This window comes from Girardinichthys multiradiatus, chromosome X (assembly GCF_021462225.1).
Source record: "Girardinichthys multiradiatus isolate DD_20200921_A chromosome X, DD_fGirMul_XY1, whole genome shotgun sequence".
Classification (NCBI taxonomy): Eukaryota; Metazoa; Chordata; class Actinopteri; order Cyprinodontiformes; family Goodeidae; genus Girardinichthys; species Girardinichthys multiradiatus.
In genome coordinates this window covers 14,318,423-14,324,930 of record NC_061817.1, presented here as the reverse complement: position 1 = coordinate 14,324,930, position 6,508 = coordinate 14,318,423, and the positions used below count along the sequence as shown (strand labels likewise).

The 6,508-nt window shown below is 42.5% G+C and overlaps 1 pseudogene; it reads right to left on the bottom strand.

Moving 5' to 3' along the window:
* Positions 1-1,452: 1,452 nt before the first annotated feature.
* LOC124863055 lies at positions 1,453-6,170 on the bottom strand (annotated as a pseudogene).
* Between the last annotated feature and the right edge of the window lie 338 nt (positions 6,171-6,508).

The window sequence follows — 6,508 nt, the reverse complement described above, 5'->3', positions numbered from 1 at the left end:
CACCCTCAAGCAAGAGGGTAAGACACAGAAAGAAATTTCTGAACAAATAGGCTGTTCCCAGAGTGCTGTATCAAGGCACCTCAGTGGGAAGTCTGGGAAGGAAAAAGTGTGGTAGAAAACGCTGCACAACGAGAAGAAGTGACCGGACCCTGAGGAAGATTGTGGAGAAGGGCCGATTCCAGACCTTGGGGGACCTGCGGAAGCAGTGGACTGAGTCTGGAGTAGAAACATCCAGAGCCACCGTGCACAGGCGTGTGCAGGAAATGAATGGGCTACACGTGCCGCATTCCCCAGGTCAAGCCACTTTTGAACCAGAAACAGCGGCAGAAGCGCCTGACCTGGGCTACAGAGAAGCAGCACTGGACTGTTGCTCAGTGGTCCAAAGTACTTTTTTCGGATGAAAGCAAATTCTGCATGTCATTCGGAAATCAAGGTGCCAGAGTCTGGAGGAAGACTGGGGAGAAGGAAATGCCAAAATGCCAGAAGTCCAGTGTCAAGTACCCACAGTCAGTGATGGTCTGGGGTGCCGTGTCAGCTGCTGGTGTTGGTCCACTGTGTTTTATCAAGGGCAGGGTCAATGCAGCTAGCTATCAGGAGATTTTGGAGCACTTCATGCTTCCATCTGCTGAAAAGCTTTATGGAGATGAAGATTTCATTTTTCAGCACAACCTGGCACCTGCCCACAGTGCCAAAACCACAGGTAAATGGTTTACTGACCATGGTATCACTGTGCTCAATTGGCCTGCCAACTCTCCTGACCTGAACCCCATAGAGAATCTGTGGGATATTGTGAAGAGAACGTTGAGAGACTCAAGACCCAACACTCTGGATGAGCTAAAGGCCGCTATCGAAGCATCCTGGGCCTCCATAAGACCTCAGCAGTGCCACAGGCTGATTGCCTCCATGCCACGCCGCATTGAAGCAGTCATTTCTGACAAAGGATTCCCGACCAAGTATTGAGTGCATAATTGTACATGATTATTTGAAGGTTGACGTTTTTTATATTAAAAACACTTTTCTTTTATTGGTCGGATGAAATATGCTAATTTTGTGAGATAGAAATTTTGGATTTTCATGAGCTGTATGCCAAAATCATCCGTATTAAGACAATAAAAGACCTGAAATATTTCAGTTAGTGTGCAATGAATCTAAAATATATGAATGTTAAATTTTCATCATGACATTATGGAAAATAATGAACTTTATCACAATATGCTAATATTTTGAGAAGGACCTGTATATGAATGTTAAATTTTCATCATGACATTATGGAAAATAATGAACTTTATCACAATATGCTAATATTTTGAGAAGGACCTGTATATGACAGCATAGATCCTGTTTAACCATCGAAGCCTGGAGCATCAGTGCCTGCCACCTAAAGGAAGAAAACTAAAGATTGAGTCGAATTTCCTTCAAGAAACCACTCATTGTTACCAGACGAATCTTCTCCATCAGGTGCATGGATGAGCCTCCGTCTTCAGGCACAGGAGAAACAGGTTTGATTAAAAAAACATGCTTCTCTGCTGCAGAGTCACCGGACTCAGCAGGGCACTGGAACGTTCTGGAGTCTGTGAAGATGCAAAGGTGTTCCCTGGGCTGGAGATCTGACCTAGATTCTCCAGTGTGAAATTCAGGATTGTGGGACTCATGCTGAGACAGAAGCAGCAGCTGAGGATTTGTTTACATGAAGATTGGTGGGTGTAACCTGCAGGGCTGTGGCAGGTCAAACCTGGACAGCGGGTTTTACCTGAGGGTGGAGGAGTGCAAATACACAGCCTCTCAGCTGCTGTGTCTCTCTCTGTAGCAGTGGGCTCTGGAGTTTCCTTTAGCCTGGAAAGGAGGCAGGACACATGATTTTGTAATCCCTATCAAGAACCAGTTGTTTTTTTTTTTTTTTTTTTCATTTTGACAGAAAATTACTGTGCCAGGAAAAAAGGTGCCAGAACACCACCAGTTCAGGGGTTTGGTGACAGGTTATAGAAACCAAAACATATATGTGTTTGGATATAAAGGTAAATCTGCAGTGGAGGAGAAGCAGCACCTGATTTAACTGGAATAACACTAAAGGGACCCCTCTCTCTAAGGTGCAGGACATTTATACAGAACATTACAGGTCAAGGCTAAGAAGATCTTCAAGCAGCCAAGTCGACCTGGATGCCCTTGCTTTTAGTCACCACAGATGGATGGATGGACGGATGGAGCTTTAGCATCCCAGCAGCTCAGCAGAGACACCAGTTTCTCTAGACAGAAGCTAATACCTTTTTTAGTTTTACTGGAATTAGGAGCAGATTTCTCTAAGTTACAGTTCAGTAAATACCCTCTTTATATAAAGAACTGTGGAGAACAAAACTGAATCACCATGGGCTTCATCTCACCTTGATTCCTGGTGAAATTTTATTTTACAAAAAGCAGCAAGTTGGGCCATTTTGCTTGAAAAGTCTATGTTAGCTGAATTGCTGAAAGGAATATGTTGTGTTAATTTGGAAGTTGAAAATCTTGAGGTTTTCTGCAGTGCAAAACACCCTATGCACTGAGGACGCTCTTAACCGAACTGCTCGGGGCAAAGTTGATCTTACGGTGGTTGTCCTGAACGCTCCTGGCGAGCTTTATGAGTGAGGGGTGTCAGGTGAAGCTGTGCTTGGCTCCTGATGAAGAAAAAAGGTTTTGGGCACAATTTACTCTTTTTTCTTGGATGGGCACTCAGGCGAGGATTTGGCCAAATCAAACAACTTGGAGAAAAATAAATTCAGTAGGTCTCAAAGTTTCAAGAAAAACTATGGACCAGATATAAACCCAAAGGAGAGATAAAAGAAAACAGGAAGACTTGTGTCAATACCATTAACTGGTGGAAGTTCTACAGGGTCGACCCATTTAAAGGATGGCTTTCTTCCGCTTGCTTCTGTCACATGGAATTTCTCAGCTTAAAATTTAGCTTCAGGCTTTGAAGCACGTTGTCGTACAAAGCCCCCCTTTGGCTGCAAACACATGATCAAGCAAGCCTCTACTGTTAAACCAAAGGCAGAAAAAGAATAAATTTACAAAACTAACTGTCAAAAGATTCAACAAAGCTACATTTAGACAAATAATGCAGATTTTAGGGCCTGTGCTGACTCTTGAGCTTGTTCTGTCCTGATCTGCAATATGATCTTCTCCTATTAATATCTTTGCAACCGGATCTAGACTGACCACACGCGGGTTAAACACCAGAAACAGCATGATAAACGTTTGGCTCATCACCCGCAGAGATTTGTCCTTCCTGCTATTAACCGAAGCTGAAGAGAAAGGAAGGTTAGTCCATACAGAGAAAAAAAAAAGTCAAAATCACCTTGAATAAATGTATTATCCCTATAAATCAAAAGTTGGCCTTCCTGCTTTTCACCTGCTTCAAACTCGACTCCTGGATGCTTCACAAAGAAAAGCTGCTTCTGCTCTCTGCCCTCCACATCCGCTGCTGCCTAGTTCTCCTTCTCCTCTCGATTAACGTCGAACTCCCTGTCCATGATGCGCTGCCGGATCTGTTGAATCTGCTGGCCATACCTGTGCTTCTCGCAAACATGCTTCAAAATGGCCAAGGTCTCGCATAGCTTGGTCCAGCTGTGCCAAGAGTAGTGGTTCTTTGCTGAGCGGCTCACCCCGTGGAGGCTCTCCAGATCGTTCAGGATGTGGTTGATGAGACGGCGCTCTAAATCTGTGCATGTTGCATGTCAGGATAACTATTCTCCAAAACCAAAAACTAATTTCAACCAACAGAAGAATAAGTTAGAACTGCAGACATACTTAGCTGAGTAGCGACATGGAGGGCTGAATCCAGGTAGTCTGGCTACCGGGCGAGAAACTTGTGACACAACAAGCCCAGACTCTTGACTTTTCTACTGGTTATTTTCTCCAACGCTTCGCCAGTCCTACAAAGAAAGATATCTCATTAGAAAGACATCTCTAACACATTTACTTGCAAGTAGCCACGCAAAAACTTGTACCTGTGTGGGGTCTAAACCGTCCTGCTCATTGGAGTCCAATCACCTGCCTCCCTGTTCTGGATCTCAGAACGGGCAGCCTCTGCTCTCTATTTGGGTGTTGTAAAGGGCCCCATTGTTCATCAGTTGTCTCTGGCTGATTTCTTAGGAGGATTTAAAGAAATTTGGGCTCATACATCATCCTAGTGCAATCCCTGCTGTTTAAAAAGATTTATTTTCAAATAGAAAAGCTTTAAGAGAACTTAAAATTGACCGATAACATATCACCTGTCTTTGCTGATTCACGTTAAAGGTAAACTTATTGAAAAGGTGAATTGAAAACGATATAAAATACTGTGCAAATATTGGCTGATGTACACAGCACGCTGTAGTGCAGCACCTAGCTCAGCGCCCTGTATCACAGCACCCTGTAGCACAGCGCCCTGTAGTGCAGCGACCTGTAGGCCAGCACTCTGTAGTGCAGCACCTAGCACAGCAATCTGTAGTGCAGCGACCTATAGTGCAGCACTCTGTAGCGCAGCAACCTGTAGAGCAGTGCCCTGTGGCACAGCACCCTGAGCAAATTTATCTTGGCTGTGGTTTTCCCATTTCGGGGTAAGAGTTTATTCGAGAATCGATATCGGTACTTAACGGTACCAGTATATCTAAACAACATCCGACTGTGTGTATTGTAACATCTCAGTTGTTTCAAACATTTCTTCTCCCATGTTGCTAGCTGCAGACGACAAGTAGCCAACAAATGCAGATGTGCTAACAGATGCAGGCGTGCTAACGGTGCCAAATGCAGGAGTTGTAGCCGTAGATCTGAGGCTGATGAAAATTGTGCACTATTCAGCCTTGAGAAAGATCTTGTTCTTAGCCAGGGTCCATATTCAAAAGAATCCTAAGACTAAAAGTAGCTCCAAGTGACGTCATTCTAAGAAAAATCTAAGAATTTCTTGAATTCTAAGATTTTTCTTAAAATTTCCCATCAGTAAGATAAACGTTATTTATGAATCATCTTAGGCTTTAAGAGTGAGGAAATGTTAATAGTAGTGAAGAGGACTTCTAGTGAGCCTAGGAGTCTCTTAAGCAGAGATGATGGTGGAAAGACCGAGAGAAAGGAGAGATATTCTCCGTATAATGAACAACAGTGAATTAATAAAACGCTACCGGCTCATAGTCGAGTAAATGAGCAACTGTGTCCAACATTTTTATTAACATACAAATATGAATGGTTAGAATCAAGCATACATCTGTTTGACAGTCGTCGTACTGCATAGTTTTTATTTAATATTTTCCCTGTTTTCTACGCTGATTTATTCAAGAGCTGTTTTTAAAAGTGTCACTTGAGAAGAAAAGAATGATAAATTTGCCTCAAAGCTCGCCCAAAAGTTGATGAAAGTTTATGTATGCTTCAGTGCTAAAGAAAAGGTGACGTTAATTTGACGTTAAGCAGATCTTCATTCATTATTTCTTTACTATTTACTATAGTCAACTCATTAGTCTGTCTGGCTGATGATTTAAAGTTGTTATTTTTTTCTCTCAGATCCATTTTGTCTCTGATCATAGAAATGAACAAGGAGGAAACCCCATCTGGTTCTGACTAATTATTGTTAGCACTTGTTAGCTGTGGTTGTCAGATTTTCTTTGTTCTTAAGTTGAACCTATCCAGAGTATCTTAACAACTACATCACCTCCCTGGAACAACCAAGGAGGAGGACAATAGACATTGACCCCCGATCCAAAATTCACCACGTTTTTCATTATCAATGAATGTTGATTCTGATAAGAGAGTCCTAACACGATTGCTCTGTGCCTCTGTTATTGCGGCTCTTCCCTCGTTTCTTTGTACGTTTTCCATCTCAGGTGAATTCTTATCATGTGATCAAAACGAGCTCCCCCTTCCCCAGTCAAAAGAGAAAAAACTGAACAAAAAGAAGTTTTGTGCATAGCTATGGAAAAAAAAGAAGGAATGGAAATAGTAAAAAGGCTTGTGTCTTGTCTTGCAATGCCACTCAACCCTGACAGAGACAAAGACCCTTAAGGACGGCGGTATGGCCCATGGAGCTAAATGGGACTGTCCGCCTCATGGTCCGGTAAGCTGGGGACCTTCAGAGCGCCACTCCATTTGGTTGAGGATGCAGCTGAGATGAGCAGCTTGGCCTTGGATTGCTGTGAGTCCTTTGGAGTGCGTGTTTGTGGAGTGATCATGACTGCAAAGAAAAGGTGAAAACAGGTCGACACATAGAGACCCATACAAACTAATACTTTGTAAGTGAAAATAAACTGCCATTTGTTTTTATGAGCTCTTGGAGGAGATGGAAGCAGTTCTGTGGAAATTGGCAGATTCAGCTATTATTCCTGACACTTTGTCAAAGAAAATGATTGGAAATTTGCTTTTGTCACGAGTCTTACAAAGACCCACAAGAAAACGTAGAGCAGTGATGTTTTGTTTTTTCAGAACAAATTTATTTGTTATTGTAAATAGAAAATAATAGAAACAAAAATATGTTGTCATTACAATGAAAAAACAATAGAACTAAATTGTA